This window comes from Drosophila ananassae, chromosome 2R, assembly GCF_017639315.1.
Source record: "Drosophila ananassae strain 14024-0371.13 chromosome 2R, ASM1763931v2, whole genome shotgun sequence".
Taxonomy (NCBI): domain Eukaryota; kingdom Metazoa; phylum Arthropoda; class Insecta; order Diptera; family Drosophilidae; genus Drosophila; species Drosophila ananassae.
Genome location: NC_057928.1, coordinates 22,993,156 through 23,016,927, shown reverse-complemented (window position 1 = coordinate 23,016,927; position 23,772 = coordinate 22,993,156).

The following is a 23,772-nucleotide window of genomic DNA, read 5'->3' as shown; positions in this document are numbered from 1 at the left end:
TTTTGTTTTGTGCGCTAATTTCGTTTGTGCAACATTTTGCCGACCCGCATTTAATTTGCGCTCATTTAAACAGTGGCTTTAGAGAAGAGAAGGGACATACCTGAGGCAGGGAGGGGGCTAACCCAGCTGAGCTGGTTCACTGGCAAATGCAAAATCCATGTTGCATGCACCACAATGTGAAAATGCACGCACTTTAGCCTGCAACGCGGACGAGGCATTAGCGAGTTGTTTACATTGACATTGAGTGGTTGAGTCGCCTATTCTTTCCCCAGATTTTGAACCAGTTTTGCCAACGAAAGTGTTTTTTCTGATTAATTCTATAAGCTGATATCAACGTAAATAATTTATTAGTGAGAGAGTAATGACAGACCAGCAATCATAATTTTCTGGCCGAACTAACTCTTCTTCCTTTGTTAAGACTTGAGTCTAGACCATAAGCTCTATTATCTCAAGAATCATAGAAGACATTCTCCGGTCTTTTGATGCCCAACGGTATCTGAAAGCATTCTCACACATTATATCCCAGAAAATAGTCGTAATTTTATGGCACTGATTTCATTTCCCACCAAATGCGGGAACCCAGCCCTGGCCAAAACGGCATCTTGTGAGCGATGCCGCCGCCAAGAACTGGGGGAATCAATATCACAGCTAACAGAAGGGGCACGGGAGAGCAGGGAGGAATGCGCGGAGGACTTGGCTAAAAGGCAGCCACAATTGTCATTGAACGGCCATTCAAATGTCACAAATTGTTTGCCAAATCGCGCATTGGACATGAAATAGTTTCGACAGTTTAATTTGCCTCGCCAACAGCAAGTTGCAACTTGAAACTTGCAACTAGCGAACCAGCAACGGCAATTGTTGGCTTGCTTTGGTGTGGCTTGGTTTGGATCGGTTAGGGAATTGTATATTGGTGGTATTGGTTGGGTGACTTGTTGGCTTTAGCCATGAAACACCTACCGAATGGCAATAGCCATTGATCGTCAGCTCCGTCCGAATGCAAAATGCCATCTCTGGTCGGCTGGGGCTGTCCCCATGCCGGGAATCCGCTGATGCTGCTGATGCCCCCCAAATAGATATGAGCTCGGCGATAAGGCTGACATTCCACCTAAATTTATAATTTTTCGCCGAGTTTTTCCCTATGTGTGCCTAGGAAAGGCTTTTAATTTTTGCCGCCATGTGTGAGGAATAGAACACTGAACGAAAAAATAAAAATATATCTCCATATACACTTCAAAATGTTAAATGTTTAGTATTCTGGTTTTCTATATTATAGAAAAGTAATATACTATTAGCAATATAGTGACAACAGTTTTGAAAACATATTAAATGGTAAAATATCTCAGTGTAACTAATCCCCTTTAAGGATGACTTTTGGGGCCCCCTTTTCAATTGACATTCGATTTGAAACGTTTTGGTTTTTGACTCTTTTGGAGATCAGGATTTGTCATCCAATTCCGGCAATTCGGGCATATGACAAGTGGCCCCCAACAAGTCCCAGCCGCGATGGGAGCCAAAATTCAAAATGTGCCATGAACATTACCATAACTGATCTTGTTTTAGCCATGGCCGTGGCGCCTGCTTCCCGGCAGCCCGGCTCTTTGAAGCTTCTGTATTTCTTTGCTTAGATTTTCGTTTGCTTTTTGGCCAAAATGATTTTCTGCGGTTCATTTGAGTCACGAAATGCGCTTCCACTGGCTCAGCAGCGGCAGCAGCAGCAGCGACTTTGACTTCATCTTTGACTTTCGGACTCGGACTCGGAGTCGGAGTCGGGTCCGACTGGCATGTTCTTTTGTCCGTGATTTCATTTTGATTTGCACGACAAAACCAAAACGTAGGTGCTCCTCCAGCCTTCTCCATCCATCCATGCCCCCCTGGCACTCCAACGCCCGGTGCTGTCATTGAATTTTAATTTAATCCAATGCAAGCCAAATGCAAACAAAAAATTGCATCTGACTCTATTACAATGCCAGAGACAAGATCGCCCGGCGATAATAAAAAGCTGGGAAAATTTTTTTTTTAGCCAGCCTCTGGTGCTCTGATTCCCATTATTGGTCATGCCGAGATGATGATCGGCTGCCTGTCGATATTTTTTTCGTTCTTGGTTTTGTTCCACGGCCATTGCTGGCCGAAAAATGTCTTCATTTATGCTACGTTTATGCTAATGGATCAGAGATTGGAATACCGAATCGAGGCAGGCTATTTGAGATCTTCACAGTCGGCAGATTCTTGGCCAATGGGGGAGTGCATTTACCTAAAGGACTCACTAACCCCATTTATTCCCAATTCAGTTGTGAACTATTTTACCTTTTAGCCATAGTGTCTTTTATGGACGTGGAATCTCCTCCCAAAATATTTATTTTCACTTAGGCCCCCCACTTAAAAGCATATTTTTCTGAAGATCCTGAAAGGCCTTACATGAAAAACTGCCTATTTTTAGCCTTTTAAGCCACACGCAACACGTTTTAATAATAAAAATTTAATTTGTGGCGAACAAATTAATTTCTGAAGCGCATTTACACCTCCTAATCACAATCACTAAATTGTCGAACGGCACAAGGCAAGCCGAGCCCATACCCAGACCCATATCCAGGCCCAAAGCCAAGGCAACCGGCCGGATCCCACCGAGAGAAGTGGGCGTCTCCCGAGAGGCCCAAAGGCGAACTCTGGCGCAGACCCATGGAGAGCCATTAGGCGCACCTAAGCGGCGGGATAAGTGGGCGGGCACGGAAGGGGGAACGAGGGTCTAAGGAGCCAGTACTATTGCCAATACCATTGCCAATGCCAATGCCAATTTTCCCAGAGTCTGGACTGGAGTCGCGGTGCCGTGCAATTACTGCTCCAAGCACAACGCCGGCTATCACTTGCCCCAACAATATCAATATTTATGCAGACGATAACACCTTCTGATTTACACCAGCATCGCATGCAGATCTCCGCCGCCTACGGAACGATGGGGTCTGCTTGGAGTCGAATCCCAGACTCTGGTTCCATCTGGATGCTGCAGTTTGTTGCCCATTTTTCTATTAAGAGCTCAACACTTGCGCTACCGCCGGCCGTCGAACGGCAACCGGCAATTTTCAAGTTAACGCCCCGCATTGCCCAAAAAAAAAACTAAAGTCTTGCGAAAAATGAAAAAAGAGTGCAAAATTATACTCGTATATAGGCGCATATATATGAAACGAGAGAAGAAACTATAACATGTTCGACATAGTGGATATTAGCATAAATTCTGCGCCGGCAACACGCCGCCACAAATGTTGCTGCCACTGCAGAGCTTCGCCTTGATTGCCCATTGCCAGAAAATGTGGCAGCCAAAGCGGTGTTACAGTGTGGCAGGATTAGAACAAGAACTTAAGTAGTAAGGGACTTAACATTTTATACATTTTTAAGGTAAAACCTGAAAATTCTTTAAGAAAGTAATGTGAAAAGTCAATAAAATTAATATAAAATTGTTGCTATGAGAGTTTCATAATATTTAGGATATAAGGATTAAAAAAATAATAAATCAAAAATAGCTTGAAATTGCATAAGAAATTATTCTTTTATATAATATCTACAATTTTTAAAGACTCCTGTCCAAATACCACTGTGACTTTTGGTTGCTTGGTGGGAAAGGAAACGGGATCGGCTCTACTTTAGCTTCTGGTACCAGCAGTTCTTTAAAGCTTAAAAAAATAAGAGAAAAGAAATAATGAAAATTTGCTCAGGCAAATAAGGCGTAGAAGTAAATAAAATAAAGATGCGCATGTTTATTGTTGCTGCCCCGCGAAGTCGCTTTTTTGCGGTCGCTGCCGATTGAGAATGTTGCTTTTATTATTTATTGAGTTGTTATTAGTGCAAACTACGCTTGTTGCAATTGCGCAGCTTGTTTATCTGATTTGGTTGCAAGTTGCAGGCTGGCAGTTGCAAGTTGCATGTTCAGGTAGCTGCTACATCGCGTACGGATGAGGACACAGATATATAAATATATATGTATATTGGCAACATGTTGCCAAAGGTGAATGTTGCGGCTGCTGTGCATGTTTTGTATTGCCGCCAGAAACACATTGAATTATGGCCCAAAAGCCGAGCTGCAACTTAATTAATACATGCAATCGCATTTACCGTCTATCACTTTGGCCAGAGTTTCAATGACAATTATGACAACTGGACGGTTTATTAAAAAATAATACTTTTTAGTCATTTTTCTCTCGGTGCAAAAGGAGTGGAAAAAACTAGCTTTTCAATCTGACATTGTGGCAGCTCTATATGTCGTGTCCTCCTCCATCTACACCTCCCTCCCTCACCAACACCATGACTGTTTTCAACTGAAAATTACTTTATAGTGTTGGCGCGCATAAATTGATGTAATCGTTTGTTACCATTTCTGAAAACTGAACTGGACTGCCACTCAATCGGCTTTGTCTTTGGTCAAGAGCAGCAACAACAATAGCCAGTTGCCACACTCTCTTATCGCACATTTGCGCATGCGCTTCGCACTTCAACTGCTGCCCCTGCCACAGTCCATGCCTCTACTCCCTGCCTTTCTCCTCCATCTCTTTACAGGATACGTGGCATTCGAGCTATCTTTGGCATGCGCTTGCGTACGATCCGGCATGGCCACGGGAATTTACTTTTAGCCTTTTTCCTTCTGTCTCTTTTTTTTTCTTTTTAGCCGCTTACTCCACTTCAGGTAAGAGGTGATGATTGTCGACAGGAGAGTGGGGGATACGAAACAGTCTGAGTATATTGCAGTTGTCACTGCACCAAATTAGGCTAAATTCAGAAGGCAAGAAGATTGACTTTAAGAAAATCATTTATATTAAATAAAAGATTGGATTCAACTTTAAGGCATTTCTTAAGACGGATTCTTAATACATTCACTTCATTCACTTCAATACTCTTAATAAAAATCTAACACCTTTTTTCAATTGTTGTGCAGGGCCCTTCAAAAATCGAGAAAAACGCATGGAGCCACTATATGGCCCCAAGCGATGCTCATATCATCGGCCATACTCATCCGATTCTTAAGCGGAATGCCTTAAACGATTCGTATTTCGATTCTCCATAAATCTGCATCAAAATCTAACAACTTAAAATTTTTGCAGATTTTTTGTCAACTTTTGTGGAGGGTCCCTTTCAAAAAACAAGAAAAACGCATTGAGCCACTATTTGGCCCCCAGTGAGAGCTATATCTTTGACAATACTAATCCGATTCGTAAGCGGAATACCTTAAACGATTCGTATTTCGATTCTTCACAAATCTGCATCAAAATCGAACAACTTAATTTTTTTAACATTTTTTGTCATTTTTCCTGGAGGGTCCCCTTCAAAAATCGAGAAAAACGCATGGAGCCACTATATGGCCCCCAGTGACAGCTATATCTTTGACAATACTAATCCGATTCGTAAGCGGAATACCTTAAACGATTCGTATTTCGATTCTTCACAAATCTGCATCAAAATCGAACAACTTAATTTTTTTCAGATTTTTTGTCATCTTTTGTGGAGCGTTCCCCCGTAAAGACTTTTCCTTGGCATTTAAACCTTCATTATTTTTTGTAAGTATGAGCACGACTATTTAGATTTGTGAAAATTATCTTAAATTATATGCTTTAATGGATTAAAAATTGAATATTTTATCAAAGGGTATCCTACGAAATTCATGGGCTTCGCCTTCATTATCACCCATTAACACGGTGGCTTACTATCATATCATTGCACAATTTTGAATGCTGTTCAATGGGGCATAAATTGGGGAGTAACTGCGAATAAAAACGATTTAGGGGAATGGCCAAAACACCTATTAAAAACGATTGCTAGAGGACATAAAGGACACTTGAGCAGCTGTCCTGTTGAACACGAACACCCGCTCCCTGGACTCGCCTTGCGGCGATGTCACAACAATGAGGGCGCTAAAATGAGCACGATCTGTCAGTGAGCAACAATATTTATAGAGAAACATTGTCCCTTTGTTGAACGGTACAGACTTCTCACTATACACGACTAGATACAATGCCCGAATATCCGACCCTGACATCGAGGGTTGACTGTGCGGTATGTCATCGCTTGGCAGGCAAACAAATTTATTGATTAATGCCTCTTCGGGTTCGTAACTGAATGACTTCGATCTCGATCACAAAAGGCCTTCTGTGTTGGCTTGGAAACAGAAACAAACACGAACGACAAACAAAAAAATAAACTCATAAATTACCAACGAGTGCGACTACTATTTTCATTCCCTTCGATTTCATTTTTAAATTTGTGCTGAATACCGATTTTCAACAATTGCCAATCACCCATCGATTGGCTTTGCTATTCCCTTTGACTTTGGCCAGATTCTGATACGCGTAACTCATTGCCAACAATATAAAGTTCATTATTTAGCAATAAATTTGTTATGACATGTTTTGCCAGGCGTTAGTCTTTCGATTGGCCATGCTTCTTTATGGACTACTCAATGGCTGTGAGATCAGTTTAGCTTTTGCCATTTGCCAGCCAAATGATCTTTTAAATGGGCTCTGATGCTGAAAAATGGAAATAAAAAATGCTACAGTTGAAGGCTACAGTCGCTACAGTAGCATTTGCATACAAAATCGAGCTCACTATTATAGTTCGAGTAGCAGGGCATAATTCCGTTCGCTAATCAGTAACTAAATGCCAGAGTAGCAACAATTGCAATCGCAAACTCATTCTGCAATCATTTGTTTAATGAAAAACTAGAGTAAGCTTACTATAGAGTTAATTGGTTTATAGGACTTTATCATTATTTTATAAAAAATTTGTTGATCTTTATTCAAATTACTTAATTATTGTAATAATTTAACCATTAAAGAATCATAAAATAGTAGGTGTTAAGTTATCTTCGCCTCCACACATGTGCCACCAATGAAGACAAATGACCAGATCGGTGGCCATTACTTATCCACACTAGCCACCCACTCCCCCTTTCTCCTCTCTCTCTCTCTCTCTCTCTCTCTCTCACGCTCCTATCTCTTTCGCTCCGGCTGAGTGTGAATGTGTGTTACAAGTTTGTCGCCTGAGTCATTTGTTATGTGCACCGATACGAAATGGTGTTCAAGTGAGTAATTGGCGAGTTGATTTGTTGTGATTTGATTTGATTAGCATGTAGATCATCATGATCAGCGGGGCCAAACAAAATGGATAAATTGTTTAGCAGGAGATGGAGGCTGGGTGCTGGATGCTGGGAGCTGCCTAGTGGCTGGTTAGCGGCAGCATCAAATTAAAGACACATGACTACAATTTTGCGCTCCACGGCAGTTTGTCGCCATTAGCGTCGAGGTGAAATCTCAGCCAGGAGCTGCCCAGATCGGCTGGCAAACGAATCTGATTGCCGTCACAGACGACATTAGAAATACAAAACAAACCACAACCCGAACCAGGCGATATAGCAACCGGAAAAATAGCAAACAGCGGCCAGCAAACAAAAAGAAACGTCGTCCGAGGCATTTGTGTCATTTGTATGCAAGAGTAACAAGCCAGCGAGACGATAGACGATCGAATGGATCGAGTCCCAACAGATTAGCTGGACGCTCGCCAATGGACCGCCCCAGAGTTCGGACAGCTGGAGATTCATGTGCACAATGAATGGGACACCACAGTGGCAACAGAGCCCGAGTCAGATCCAAAGCCAGAGCCAGATCCAGACCCAGACCCAAAGCCAGAGCCAACTGCCGATCAAATCAATGCCGTGTATCGTGTACCTCTCCATCCTGAGACGGCATCGCCATCGATTTAATTACAACAACCGCGTCAGCAAATTGCCTGACGCGAACATTTGCACACTTTGAAAGCAAACAGCTGAAGCTTAAAAAAGAGCAACGCTTGAAAATCACACAAAACATAAAAAAGATGATTATATTGAAAGGCTTCGACTTTGAAAAACATGAAATATTTTAAAATTCGTTTGAATTACATACTTTTCCTGGAATATTATTACAAATATAGGACCTGGGAGAGCCATTTCCTTGAGTTCTTCTAAAACATAGAAACTGAAAAATTACTTTTAATAAATAACTATTAAAATACAAGCTATCTGAGTTACAAACCTTACAGATAAAGTTCTATACCCTTAAAATGAACAAAATCTAGCCAGAAGAAAAATCAGCAAAAATAAATGGAATCAAATAAGAATTGCTTGAGCCTCTGGGATGGCCTAGGCAGAGATCCAAAATGTATCCATCCCATCCCCAAGCTCGTGTACCTTGGAGCGCCATCGAGTTAACAGCAAGTGGCGGTGCATTTGGCTTTGATCTAAGGCTCAAATCTTGGCTGCCACCTCCCCATGCCCAGTGCCTCCTTGCCCCACAAACCCCAAACTCCCTCCCTTTTCCCCTAGTCCTGGTTATTGTTAACTCTCGTTGGTAGACACTGCAATGCAAGTGTGGTAGTTGCCTCTGGTCTTGGTCTTAGCCCGATTCTTGTTTGGCCATTAAATGCCACCGAAGTTCACTTGGCTCTCCGATCGTGATTGTGACTGAGTGATATTGAATGTCTGACGTTGAGGATGCGAATGAGCCGCAGACTGCCGAAGACTGAAGACTGCAACTGTAAATGCATCTGACATTGCCAACTTTTGGTCTGCCAGTGTCTGTGTGGTTGTGAGTATCTGTGAGTAGCCGGCAAGGTGTGAAAGGTGTTTAGTTGTTGACTAATTGTTGACTTAAAGTTGAGCATACCAAATCAAACGAATGCGAATGGCAGAAAATCAAACCACAAGGTTTTCAAACCAAATGAATTAAAGATGAGAAAGGCTTCTGATTTATTTTTATAGATTTTTGTCTTTATAAAATAATGGTAAATTAGTAATCAATAATATATTGTTTTTGTTAGCTGCTATTTATAAAAGGATTTAAAAATGTCCTAAGATAGAAACAAGTTTCATATTAATATCTTTTCACATATTGATATTGTTCACCCTTTTCAAAAAGAGACCTAGGCACCTGTTATTCCATAGATTTGTAGCTCTGGCCGTATCTATTGTTTCAATCTGCTTGATTTTTTATTTAGCATGCAGAGCTGATGATCGGCGAGAAAATGTGACCAGAAAAGAATGGCTGGTGGAATAATTTTGGAGGCTGTTAAGCCTAAGCCTGGGACAAAGTCAAAGCATGAAACCGAGTCTGAGCGTGCTGCCCCCGTGACACATTGCACATGCTGGGGTGCTGGGTTTCTGGGATGGTGGGATACTCGATTCCAGGCACCGGGTTAACCCCCCACCCAGAGCCACTGGCTCGATGTCAGGTGAGTGAGAATTGTGTCACATAGTCAGGCGCTGACACTCTGGGACTTTGGTCTGGAGTCGGTGGAGTAGCGGTATATTTGCCTGTGTGCCAAAAGTTTTTCCAGGAAACAATCGGCGGGCAAAAGCATTTTCCAGCTACTCCGCTGATGCCGACTCTGACGCTGATGCCGCTGCCACAGCCACTGCCGATGCCTCCGACTCCACTCCACTCCATAAATCTCGCCACACAATGACAAAATATTTGCAAATCGCAAGGCGCGCTTCAGAGGAGCCGCCACTCGATACAAATCTATTTTCGTTCCCCGACTCTGTTCGGTTTCAGTCGGCATTATTATATTGTTTACTTGGCACTGTGGTTTCACAATTTTAAATATTATATTTTAAACCTAAGACCTTAGAAGTTGATTGGTTTTAATATCTTTAGCTTGAGCCCTAATGAACCAAAACATTTAAAACTTTTCAAAATCGGCACAACTTTGTTTCTTGAAATTAGAAAAACAGTTTACGGTAGCACCTTTTAAGTAAATTCAAAACATTTTTCACACTAATGAGTGTAAACTACCTTTTAACTAACTGTATTTAAATATACATAAAAGATAATAACGTATTTACTAAACTGGACAATTAAAGGCTGATTTTTATGATCGATTTTAGGGACATATTCCTTTGGTTTTTTTTTGAAGCCTCATTAGGAGTTCGTTAAATTTACGCTTCCTTAAAAATGATTTTTTCTACTTAGAGGGTGAGAAGGTTATTATAAAATAACTATTATTACATGCTTAAAATATTCATAAAAAAATGTTTAACAATTATTTAACCACTGTTGCTTGTGTCCTCATATTGCGAGAAGCCTCTTTAGCTGCAACTTCTTCGGGTTGTTCGCCTTCGCCTTCAACTTGTTATGCGGCCCAAACAATTGTCTATTCTTTTTCAAATGCAACTGCCGCCTGGTAGCAGCCACACTGGTTAAATCCACATCCATGAAGCTGGGACAAGAGACGACGACTCCCCTGGGGGCACTCGAGGAGTCTCTGACTCCGTCTCCGACGGAGCGCTGGGATCTGGAATCTTCTTTCCTGCAGCCTTTTGGGACCCCATCCGAATCACATCCACCTTTTTATTTGTATTTTTGCTCCTCGCTGAGCGCGTTTAACATACAAATTGTTACACTTACAAGGTGAAATTTATTATTGCCCACAGCGTGGCAGTTGAGCTCTCATTTTGAAGGCCCAACATATAGAGGGATAAGCTATACTCTATTTTTCGCCAGATCTTAGAACATTTGCGTTGAATTTTCAATTAATGCTAGGTTACTTTTTAAGGCTACTCTTGAGAAACCTTTTCGGAGCAGGCACAGTAGCCTGCTGGCAGACTTGTCAAGGAGTTTATGGTCCATTCCACCTACTCGGCAATAAATCATGCCTCAATTTATGTCGCCACTCAATAACAAAACAGCGACCACCGAATATGGCGACACGGTGCCATAATTTCATAGCCATTTTAACCGTAAAAAGCCGTCACGATGAAGATCGCCGAGTGCCCAGTTCACTTCCAAAGCGAATTGTTAACGTGTTCCAGTTCCTAAAGTTCAATTTATCGCTTCAATTAGATCTTAGAATGGACTCTTCGGGACATAAACAAAAAGGTTATTTTTTTCTTGAACTTAAAGACACCAAAAATATTATTTTTCTGATTAAATTAGAAGGATATATGATACTTTATCCTTTTCCTCTCTCCTAGCTTTCCAAGGCAAGCCTTGCCAATATATAAATTGGTAAATAAATTCGTTAGTGGCCTTTTCGCAAAATGCGTTGGCACGTCTAAAAAGTTGCCACATTGCGTTTGCCGCATGCATTTGTCAATGTCGCAGCTTCAATGAGAGGGTCCTCCAGCCCTCACTCGCCCCCCACTAGCCCTGTCCCCCGCCTCCCACTGCACCACTGGCAATATGTAACGAAAAAAAATCTTTCGCCTGCAATCCGCATGGGTCCATTTCCATTTCCATTGTACCCGACTCGTGGAGACGCTGCGGGCAACCCGTCATAGGTTGATACTCCGTTTCCTGTTGCATTCAACATTCAGTTGAACGCGTGACTTGGTTTTGGTTGTCGGTGCAAAAAAAAAACAGAAAAAACTAAGCCACAGAAGAAGTATATGTATATGTGAAAAAACCTATATGTAACAGAAAATTTGCAGCAATTTTTGCGGCGGTTCAGTTCGCACGTTCAGGGCAAGCAACAATAAATACCTTTTTAGGCAGCCGTTTAGGCCAAAATGAGTTATGGCTGTTGGCACTTGGGCTCGACACATTAGCACCACAAATACGAGCGCGAAAACTTTGACGAATGACGGTCAACCTTATGGAAAACGAGACCCTTTTCAGGTTGATCACGATTTATATGGTGGGAGATCGTATGATGGCTTTGCCATTTTGTAAAAATCATATCCGGTATTTTCATTCAATAATATTATTTTTATTATAAATAAGAAATTATAATTGTATGGAAATCTTCTCGCCATTAAGACATTTCCGCATTCAAGTTGACTGGGTTTTGATCGCACTCGTTTCGGTTCGGGTCGTCTCCAGCTATTTGGGTTGACATGTGGAGCTCCATGGAGCCGGCATACACGGCAATTACAAGCAGACACATGTACCCAGAGTGTTGGAAGAGCCACTCTCGGCCTGGGTATTTGTAATTGCATGTGCATTACGCACTTGTCGCTCTAAGCTGATCCAGCTTTGCAACGCCTGATTGCCATCACTCCTGGCCAGGCCAGGAGACCAGGAGAGGGACCTCCGTAATTAAAATGAAATCAGCATACGGCTTAATTTCGGACTCAGATTTAGACTCGGACTGAGATACTTGCCCGACTGCTTGTTGTTTGTCTAATGCGTAACATCGTTTGGATGGGACGGTGCCTCCTTTCCTTGCCGCCACCCCAACCTCTTTCCGAGCTCCAGCCCCTCGGGGGGCTGCTCCAAATCTGTCCGTTCTCATAAATCCGTCTGGCATTTTGCATGCCACTCATCATCTTGCTAACTTGGTGAGGATTAATTTAATTTCTACTTCGCCTTCTTCTATTTGCTGAGCAGCATTTTCACGTCTAAGTAGGCACTTGCTGTGGAATGGGCTTATCCCCGGGTAGACCGTTAACCCTTGCTGGAAAATTAAGTTTCGAGATTAAATTAATGTACTCTACGCAAGCAATCAAAAGCAAACAAAGCCTTTTCCTTCCAAAAACCTTTCACTTCTTTCCATTCTCCCACGGAATCAAAGCTACAGAAATCAATTTTGTTAGACCCTCCGCCCCTCTTAATTATAATCCCCAAAGTGCCAAAGCCCAGCCGCTCAACAATATTCATGTTTGGCTAACAAACGCCTTTTGCAGCTGACAGTTCTTGTAATTGATAACGCAAAAGCCGTCTAAACGTGCCATAAAACTGTCGTAAACTGTTGTGCTGATCTAGATTGTCGAATCGAGAATACAGACATCACCCAGAGACGCGATCGCCAGAGTAATTTACCAAAAACGAAATGAACTTGTTGCCTCCAAGAGAGAGATCTTCCCAGATTCCACATTCAAGATACCAGATACCAGACCTGCGGCTCCTGGCTGATCTGATCTGATCGGATGGCCGGCTACTGGGGGCCAGCCTGGTGGCTTGTAAGTTTGTGGCTACTGGTAAGGCGATAACCAAAACTAAAAACGATGCCCCCAAGGCGCTGGCGGGTCCATTGGTTGAATCCATTTCAAAAGGCAGGCCGCATCGGCCCAGGCCGACCTGGGCACCATCGATCATCGATCTTTCATCTGGCGGGCTCTCTAGGCTCTTGCTAAAAATGGTTTCCAGCTGCGTAGGAAAACACCATCGCATGACCAAATCGCTCGCACTGCCACTAGTGCCAAACTCCAAACTCTAAACTCCTACTTTCTTCAGCACTCTGCTCGAGTTGTGATTGCGGGAATTGCTGGCGTTTCCTTTCGGGCATCTGCTCCTGAGGATCACTACCAGTTTTTGTTTCTAGCCAGACTCAGGCAGCTGGCTGTCTTGTTTTGGCACATTTATTATTATTATTATTAAATATCAACGTCGTTTGTCGTTAGCAATTTTTATTATTTATTAGCTCAGGTTATGCCTTTTGGGTGTTGCAAGAATTTGGGCATGACACACAGTCTTTAGAGCTGTGCTGCCACAAAATGTGACTCTATCATAGAAACAGAATTTTATCTTTAAGAACTTTCATGAAAATATATTCTCTTTTTAATACTTCAAGCTATTGTTCCTCCATGACGTATACGTAATATTTCATGTGTGCGTATACGTAATATTTTAAATTTGTTCATTGCAATAATATTTTGTGATCATCACTGTTTCCCCAAACGCATAGTACATATAATATGTCCCAATGTAAAGTCCATCCATATAGCCGATGCCAATTAATGACCAAATTAGTGAGGCACTCATAGACAAACACTTGACCGATTATGGCTCGGGATTTTCTACTGATTTGGTTCGAATTGTGATTTATTTCTGCAGACTGTCTGTTGATTTCTTTGTTAGTCCCCCGATCGAAACTGGACTCAGCTGAGTCTACACCGAGTTACATCGAGGGAAAGTCGGTGGGAGAATCGAGTGAAATGCATATACTCCGCATATAAGTAGGCAATCAAATCGACGCTGAAACATCAAAGTGCCAAGGCCTTTCATTTCGCACACGAAGGACACCAAAGATAGCTATCAACCCCGGGCCACATCAGTGGCACGTCGTAAAAGCCACGTCGAAATGGCCATAAAAGGGTTCCCCGGCTATTGCTGTGAAATATGATGCTCATTGCGCATTGGTCAGTCCTCAAATACTAATTAGCTCTGGCAATCGAGTTTGCGGCCTGAACCCGAGCTGGTGTCGATGAGGCTTCCACCTGCTCTGCTCGGTTGTACGGATACTTTGCTAAAATATCTATTCCAACCTATATCCGTGTTGGCTGCCACTGGAGGAGCTAACAAATTGTGAAAACAAATTACTGTCATAAATGTCAGCATTACAAACTGACAACAATCAATACATCAATCTCGGGCCGTTGTCAACTCGAACACAAAGCCCAGGAACAATAAATTATGACAGTTTTGAGTGCTGTAAAAAGTGGAATAAAAACTGCCGCTCCTTTCCAGTAACAATTATAAAAACTCTGTCAGCGCCTCGATCGAATCGATCCTCCAACAATCCGACATCTCACAGCAATGCGATAGTATCTGAAAAAGCACTGAAAACCCGAGCATTTAATAAAATCAAAGTCCAGATACTTAGACAATCCCAGGAGCTCATCTACAAAAACCGTACAACTAAATGATTACAAAAATCTAAATTGAATTTCGCCATAAATTGATTCAAAGGCCGGTGGCTGTCTGAGTGGCAGCTAATCCAAACATGAAATATGCCAGAATAACCCAGTCCCAATGCTCACCAGCCACTGTATAAATTCTAAGGTAAACGCATAATCTATAAAAAGGCCACAAAAAGTGGGGATTATATTGGGGAAGTTTAAGAAGACTGGTAGATGATCTATGATTTTTTGAAGTAGGGATATGGTAGTCTTTTTTGAAATTGTATATTAAAGAGAAGCCATACTTAAACTCCTTTGCTCCTTTGGTAAATATTATAATATTATTATTTAAAAAATATTAAAAATTTTTAAAGTTAATAACCCCAACCACTTTACCTAGCCAAAATACCCTAAACAACCCACTTACATTTACAAAAGGGCGCACAAAAAAGGCAACATTGGGTGCTACCTGTAACGGTGCCGCGCCGAGATTATCTAAGAGATTTAGGAATCAGAGGGAAGGAGGGGTATCAAGACAGGAGGGGGCCTAGGATCCCAGTCTGGCAATCAATAACTTAAATTACAAAGTAATTGCACAGGCATTCACAGCACGCTGTAGCAGATACGCTGCGCTTTCAGCCTGCCACCAACAAACATCGGTGGCAGTTGTGGCAGAGACGAGAGATGCCGGTGGGGGATGGGGTGGGGGAAATGGAGAACAGTCATCGTCATCAGTATCGGATTCAGCATCGACATCGGAATCAGCATCATCTACAGCTCCCCAGCACCACAGCAAAGAACCACAGCAGCCAGAGCACCTGAGGCTCTCGGTTCGCCTCTGGCTGTCGTCACAAATGTTACACTTGATGGTAATGATGATGGACAGATTGGTACCAAAGTCACTCAAAAAGCGTTGCCGTTGCCAGCTCCGATTCTGATACCCAGGCAGTGGCGGCTCAAGCCAAACCAAGTCAAGCCGAGCCGAGCCAAGCCAAGCCTGAGCCCCGGGGCCCGGGGCCAAGACAATCCGGTAGCCGGTCTGTCAGTAAGTTGAAAATTGTTTTAAAATTGCTGTTACATGTCTGAATGCAAGCAGATTGAATTACAAGCTGGCCGAGCAAATGCTTTCTGATCATCATCACAGTCACTGGCTGGATAGCAACTGCTACCGACTTTAGCTTCCACAGTCCACTCTCCGGACTCTTCGGACTCTCCGGTCTGCAGATCCAGTCTCTGCTGGAGTCTAAAATTAAATATTGCAGCACCAGCACCCAGTGGTAAAATCAGTCAACTCATACATATATGGTATAATCTAAATTTAAGTGTTGACACATTCGACTGCCACTGACCGACTGAGATCGATAAGAAAGAGAACTGTAAACATTTTTGTTTATTGAATGGAAAAAGGGTTTGTCTTCCGAGGGGTTTTGGGGTTTTTAAATATAATGTAATCTTTTTCAAAAGACTGGATAATGAGTTGTCTGGAATAAACTCTTTTAAAACCTAAAACCTATCATAGAAATTATAGGCCTTTGAAGACTCCAATCAAAGTATAACTTCCCTCTTATGCAGAGCAGCATTAGCATAACTTTACCGATTTCCTGCCATAAAAGAACCAATTTTTACCCCGTCCAATTTTCCCTTCCCAAGATTCAAAGAGGCCGGCGTAACATTTCCCTAATTACGGCAGTTTTAGTTTATGTGATTAGACTTGCAAAATGATGCGAAACCCTAGGAAAGGACTCCGGGATCCAGCGGGCGTGGCCAGGGAACGCGTGACACTCGCCGCTTGGACGCCTCTTATCTTTTATTTAACATGCCCGCCTCTGTATAAATATGGAGGAGCAGGCAGCCGCCACATGAGTGGCCCACTGCCCCGTGGAATAGCTTCATTTGTGGCAGACACGTTGCTGGCTGGAATGGTTATGTGCACTTCATTAATTATGCGAACTGCTCTCGAAGCAGATCGGACCACAATTGATGGCCATGGCATGGGAACGGGTTCGGATCGTTCGCATCGTTTGCGGCATGATAAAGTTGTAATTTGTTGGCAGTTAAAGGTGTTGCTTATAGTGCAACTAATCGACATCATAAACTAAACTATGCGTGCCCGAACGAGTCCGCATCCCGGAGTCCGGCCGGGTAATGTGTGTCCGCCAAATGATGATGACAATGTGCCGATGGCATATGGACGGATGCCTTCAATACTAGTTCAATTACGCGATATAGGCTGCTTTTTGTGGTAATAAAATGTGTGATGGCTTTCAGCTATTTAAGTCCTAATTGAAAATGGGGCGATTTGGGGAAGATGGTTCCTCTGATTAGCTATTAGGTAATTTTTTCACTCTCTTTAGGAAGGAAATTCATGAAAGATACCTCTAAGAATTTCTGTATAGTCTTGCCATTTCTCATCAACCTTGTTGGCGAGTAATTAAGCTTTTTGTGAGCAGCGAGAGAAAACTTTCTCTGGCTGAGAATTCGGCACACAACCGAGCCAACAAACCAAGAAACAACAAAATCAGAAAACACGTTAAAGATTCGCCAAGGCTAATTCTGGTCGCCCCACTACTCGCCGTTCGGCTTGGTCAAGGGGTCGGGGTCGTTGCCGTCTCTATATACAATATTTCTTAAATTAAATTATCAAAGAGAATTTCACTAGTTGGCATGCCGAGCCCAGGCCGGCCCCCTCGTCCTGCCACTGCAACCTGCTACATGCAGCAGCCGGTGAAAGAGTGAAGTAAAAGCGGGGGCCATGAGGCAAGAAAACAAACTAGAAAAAGAAATTCCGAAAATTTTCCCACACTTCTTGAAGGAGGCGCACGCACACTGAGACAGAGAGTCACACAGCTACTCATATTTGTTTATGGCTGTGGAAGGAGCCTCTACGAAGAGGAAGCAGAGGAAGAAGCAGGGCACTTGGAGCATGGATCTTGCAGCTCGGAGCCAGAGCACATGTTGCATTTGCCTCCGCAGCCGCCGTTTTGTTGTTGATGAGCCGCATTATATGGCTGGCATGCATACGAGCCGGCAAGCTGAAGTGGTGGTTGGAGAACGGGGGCTGGATTGGCCAACAGGGGAGGGTAGTACCTGGGAGAAGGAACAAGTCGGACACACCGGCACACAGAGAAGAGATGACGACGTTGCCATCGACATGGACAGTCCCAGAGACATAGACATAAGCATAGACACTGCCAGAGACAGCCAAGTCGAGGCCGCGGCGAATTTCGGCACTTAGGAAAAAGTCCTTATAAGACGCGAAAAGCAAACGAAATTGAATTCCACAGATCCTCATAATTTTTGTAAGTGTAGAGGCCAAATGGACTCGAAACCGGGGCCAATAGGCAGCACATGGGGCATCGATGATGGGGCATACACTTGTTGCCTGCTTGCCGCTATTTACCTTTTGGTTCTGCTTGTTGCCTTTTGTCTCGTCGGGTTTTCACTTTAGCGGTTCTACCTCGGACACCTCTTCTCCAGTCTCAGGTCTGTGTTGCGAGATTGTCTCTGAGCATTGACACCGAATTCTATTTTTCCAGAGAACGCCCTTAGCTTTCCCATAATCTGATAGGTAGAAGAAAGATCTAAGAATAAACCATATAGAAAAGTCTTCCTCATGTATGACTTTAAGGATATTGGACTTGTCTCCGAAGGAAGCCATGCAACAACTTTATTTTCTCTCACTTTTCCGTACACCTTTTAGATCAATAGATCAATCAGGATAAATGGTTTTCGGGGCGGAAAAGTGACGGCTTATCCAAAGAAAGTCTCTAATTCTATCGATCAGCTTCGATTATCGCCGCGCCATATTTGGGAAACGAAATCCTAAGCCGATAGATGTCTGCGTGATGGGAATACAATATTTCGAAATGATTCGAAACTGTTTAACTCTTGCTTTCTACTGGCTCCTGGGCACCCCCCTTGGAAGCCCGCTGAAAGCCCCCTGGTAGCCCCCGCCCCTGGGGCCGGGCCCAGCTGGCGACAAGCTTTGTTGGCTTTTTGTTTACCGCACGACAAATTGCCTGGCTTTTGGCATCTGTGAGGAGGCTGCCTCAGGATTCGCCATATATGGCCAGAAGCCGTAGACACTTTGCGTGTTCGTGTTGGTTTTGTGGCACTAGTTTTCCAGTGCTGGTGGTAGTGGTGGTGCTGGTGCTGGTGTGTCTGTTGCACTAAACAAATTGTTAAATTTATTGCCGCTCGTAAAGAATGGTCGCAGTTACAGTCAGAGAAGCAGAGCAGAGCCGAACAAAGCAACAAAATTTCCTGGTGTAATGCACTCGAACTCAATAAGTGAGTAACTGGAGTATCCCAACCGCAAAGACCCATTTACCAACGGCAATTAAATGGAAAGCTCTGAGAACGGCCCTAATGCCAACTTTAACCTAGACAACCTAGCCACCACACTGGCCATATTAGCTATGACATCGATGGCATTTCGGCATTTCATTAATTAGCGAACGCGAACTAGCCAAGTTAGCAAATGATCGGACCGCTCATTGGCGCCGTTGTCAATCACTCAATCAATCGATCAATCAGCGCAAATCAGCGGCATTCCTGCAACTTGCTTTCGTAGCATGTGGAGTGAAAAATTACTCCGCGATGGAAAAGCCGGGAAATCAAGAAAAGCATTTCGAATATGCAGGCTAGAATGCCTAATGATCGTAATAATATAATATTGGCTTTTTTATTAGAAATTAAGAAACTATGAGGATATGGTTTTGGCCTTTCATCTGTCGCTTCTTCCGATACATTCTTCCATAAATTGTTGGCCTAAACAAAGCATAAACAAAGTAAACCATAAATAGAGTTTCCTCTCCCAACCAGACCGCCCACAAATAGAAACATTTATGTCCCGGTGGAAATGACAGCGTCCCCAGCATCCCCCAAAAGGCGGCCGAAGAAAATGTAACAAATTTCCCTGGACTCCTCATAAAATACCTTTTTATCCAGATCTCGGAGCCACTAACAATTGCAAAGGATCGACCGACCAGAATCCCAAGCAAATTAGGAAGCTAATGAAGAATTTACATTGTTTGCCAAAACGAATTATTATTAAGCATGCCCAGGCTCGGGAGGATCGGGATTGGTATTGGTATTGGGGGATTTGCTTGTGGATGTGGACCTCTGCGGTCCAGCGACCAATTATATCGCCGAGCTTTGATCTTGCGACTGGTTCTAGGAGCAATCCATGGGCCCAGACTATTAAGCATACCGAAAGAAAGTTGGAAAATGTGAAGCAATTGTTTCTGGCATTTCGGTGGCACTTTGTTCTCAAGCCGCCACCGACTCTGACTCCGACACCGACTCCGAATCGGGGCGAGGCCGCGTCCTAGGCCATCTAATTCCCACTGAGGATTGCCAGACAGAGTTCACCGAATATTCCACTGCATCTTCGCCCTGTGCCTTGGATGGCTGCGAAGATTACGAATTGCGAATAAATCAAATGGAGCGTGTGCTATGCCCAAATGAAAGTTCCCCAATTTCAGACGCATTCAATTAATGTCAGTCGTAAAACGTGCAGAAAAAAAATATTAACAAACAAAACGCCGAAAAGAAAAGCAAGTCAACACCCAAAAGATTTATAGGTTGAAGCGATTTTTTTGTTTCGCCTCTCGCAGTCTGCTCCAAAATCCACTTAAATGGGGCTCGCTAAGGCCAAGCCCAGAAAGTCGCCACACAGTCGTTCCACATGTGTGAAGAGGTGTCTGGGCCGCAGTTACTCACCCAACACCCAGATTCCATATCCCCAGAGCCAGGCTTTAGCAGTGCGACCTGCACAAAAAAAGCGCTCCAATTTGTCACTTTTTTTATTAAGGTTAAGATTTAAAGAGGCTCCTCATGAGAATACTCTTGCTAAGGAAATTTCATCAGAAGTCTTTATTATAAAGAACAAAAAATATATGACTCATTTTAAGAAATTTTATTAAATGAAACATATTACATTCTATTAAAAACTGTTTACCAACAAGAGTAACCAAAACTCGTATAGGCCTTTGAAACTCCTTATTAAAAGACGACAAAAGAGAAGCCGAGCAGATCGCACAATTGTTATTAGTATCTTTTTGAGAAAAAGCCGCCGACACGGACAGAAGATACTGGACGGACACACGGACGGACGGACGAAAAGTAAAGCACGCGCTCTTAACAAATTGGGCTACGAATTTATGCGAGCTGGTGGAGAACCGATGACATCACAGGCGAAATATGTGCCCCAAAAAAGGCGCGGCTCCCACTGGAGGGCAAGGCGAGGCAGATGAGCGATGGAATGCAGCCGGCAGATAGAAGGCAAATGTAGAGCGAAGACGTTTGCCGAAAAGGACGTTAAGTGTATCCCATGACGGGATGCAAACTAGTTTCCTCTTAAGCAGAACAAATTACTCAAGAGGATGAGACATGCGAGATCCCTCCAGCTCCAGAAGTTATGCAAATTCCATTGCCGTGTGATTTATGCCAAGACGAGGCCTGTCCTTGCATAAAACTGAGGCAAATGAAATTAGCAGTCCGGTTATTGTCCTTGCCAGGATGCTGACACCTTTATGAAGTGTCAAAGTCAAGAGTCGGGAGCGAGTTCATTAATGTGACATGATCCGTGATCTTGAAGTGTTCAAAAGCTAAATGCATATGGGACACACTTTGAATTTCGATTTGAATTCACATTCAATGCTCACTGTTTATACACATAATTGTTGCATAATAAGTTCATTAATCAAAGCTGCTTGGCTGTCACTCTATGGGAGTCATCCGGAAGAGTCCTGACTCGTAGGGGATGGTAGCAGTTCCGACATTGCTAATGGTTCAAGATGATGTTTTGATGCATTCCTCTTTAGATTCCTCCTTCCCCTACAAAGTAAACAATAAAAAACGCTTTCAACTTTTTAGCATCTGCCTTCATTTGTAATCATTTGTTGTTTCTTTTTTCAGGAAGTACTTGATATTCGCAGCTTGAGTGTAAAGGGTTACAGAAATTTGGTTTAAATTTTATTTTTTTACAATTTTATGATGTATGTTTATTGTATGTATCTTTATTAACTATTTTGTTTCATAGTTCCTATATTTATGACAAAAATCAATAAAACTATAGTGACATGACTAAAGAGGGAGGGCGGAATGTTAGCTGGGGGAAGACGCAAAATAACCAGAAGCTACAGCAGAAACTACATCATCTGGCAGTGGCAAAATATGTCCATGTTCCGTATTCCTCGCTCCATCTCTCTCTACGGCCAGCCAGCTATCTCTATCTGATGCCATGCAATGTGCAATTCTAAAAATTGAATTATTCATGGCGATTGTACGACAATCAATTGAAATTGAAATAAAATGCTGCCTGCCAGTTGTTGACGATGTTGTTGTTGTGGTTGCTGTTGCTACTGTTGCTTCTAGTTTTGTTGTAGATTTCGCTACCGCCTTTGACATGTGCGCAGATTTCAGATTCTTTTTCTTATTTCTCTTTTTTTTTGGCTCGATTTGGCTTGCGTTCGATCAATTGAAATTGTGATTTAAAGTATCTGTATCTGGATCGATTTGGCATCGATCGAATGTCTCCAAATGTCTTCAATTCTTGGGCATGCCACAGCCTGCGAGTCAACAGCAGGAGATTTGTCGCCTATTTTGTTTGTGCCAAGCTTTGATTTCTTTTGGGCTTGTCTCGTTTTTGGCCAGACACAATTTGTATTATGGCCATGTTAGTGCACAGATCAGACCTGTTTAAGTGTTTAGCAATCTGGCTTTGGTGAGGGTTTTCGGAGTTTGAGTCAAAAATGGATAGAGTTAAAAAAAAATGTATTAAACTCAACTTCCATTTGAATATTGCACCATCGTATATCCCGTCTAGCTTCTATAATTTGAGCCAGATTGCGCTCTAATAAATATGAGCAGACATCAAAGCTAATGCTCCAACTCATCACCGGGAGATGAGCACGCGAGCAGGCCAGATACCAAGATACCACGATACCCACAAAGCTGTTGCCAAGGCCCAAACTTAATTAAAAATTGCCAGAGAGAAGAGATGGGAGATTTGCCTGCAAGCAGAAGAAATGTTAATATGATGACAAAAATTGCAAACGCCAGGAGCTCCGAGCCAGTGGCAGATTATGACGACAACAATGCTGACAGGCCGGGCCAGGCAGCAGAAGAAACTATGCTGCCACTGCCACTGAAACCAACCAGATTCGGAGTCGGACTATCCGTTCCAGTTCATGGCTAAATGCTGCTCGTGCTGTGATAAATTACACGTCATTTTGGAGTGTTGCGCTTCCTTGTTACTCCGTCAAGTGGTGTTGACACGGCCCGGCAAGTGCAGGGTATTAGACGATCTACGCTATGCTAGTCTTTCCTCCCTCCAGTGGTGTTATTAAAATGAAATCATCATCATCACGAAGTGACAGAAGCCGCGAGAGTGGCCGGGTAGAAATGGAGAAAGACTGGAGGCCCACTTGAGGTTGTGGCATTTGAGCACGAAGTCAGTCATCTGATCATGCTTATGACAAGAGAATTCAATTAGATATATGGTAGCGCGTTGATTGTTCTACTAGAATCCACTTTAAACTAGGAAGTATTAGCCAACATGGGATATTCTACAGTTTAGAAATTGTTAACTAAACTAAAATTCTATACTTTTACTAAAATATCGTAATAAGATAGTCACTACGTAGCTCCATACATCATTTCCATTAAAAAAGCAAACAAAAATTCCATTTTATACCAAAAAAAAAATACCAAATACCAAAAAAGAAACAAAAGACTTAGGCAACAAACTTGATTTCACCATTTTGCTGAACAAGCAACAAATTTCGTACGATGTCTCCTGGATTTCTCTCAATGTTTATTTACACTGATCGCCGGGCATTAAGTGCCCACCTCCTTGCCACATTAGTCGTCCAATGCGCGTCCAAATGGATGCACATGCACAATGAAAACAAGCCAAATCCAACACTCTCGCGCACCCGATCCGCTCAATACACTCAAATAGTAACAGTATCGTGTGTAAAGTCAAACGGGGGTAAAACCAACAAAATAAAAAGAGCAACAAATAACAAACAACAGCCAACAGCCAACCGCATCGAGACAATATTCAATGAAAACGAACGAAACGTTTTCAGATCGTGCCGCTGGAAACAGCCAACCAGAGTTCAGCTGGATGAAGTACACCTGGCCAGGTGTGAGCAGAGAGCAGAGAGAGATTACAACAACTTCCAAACAGAGCC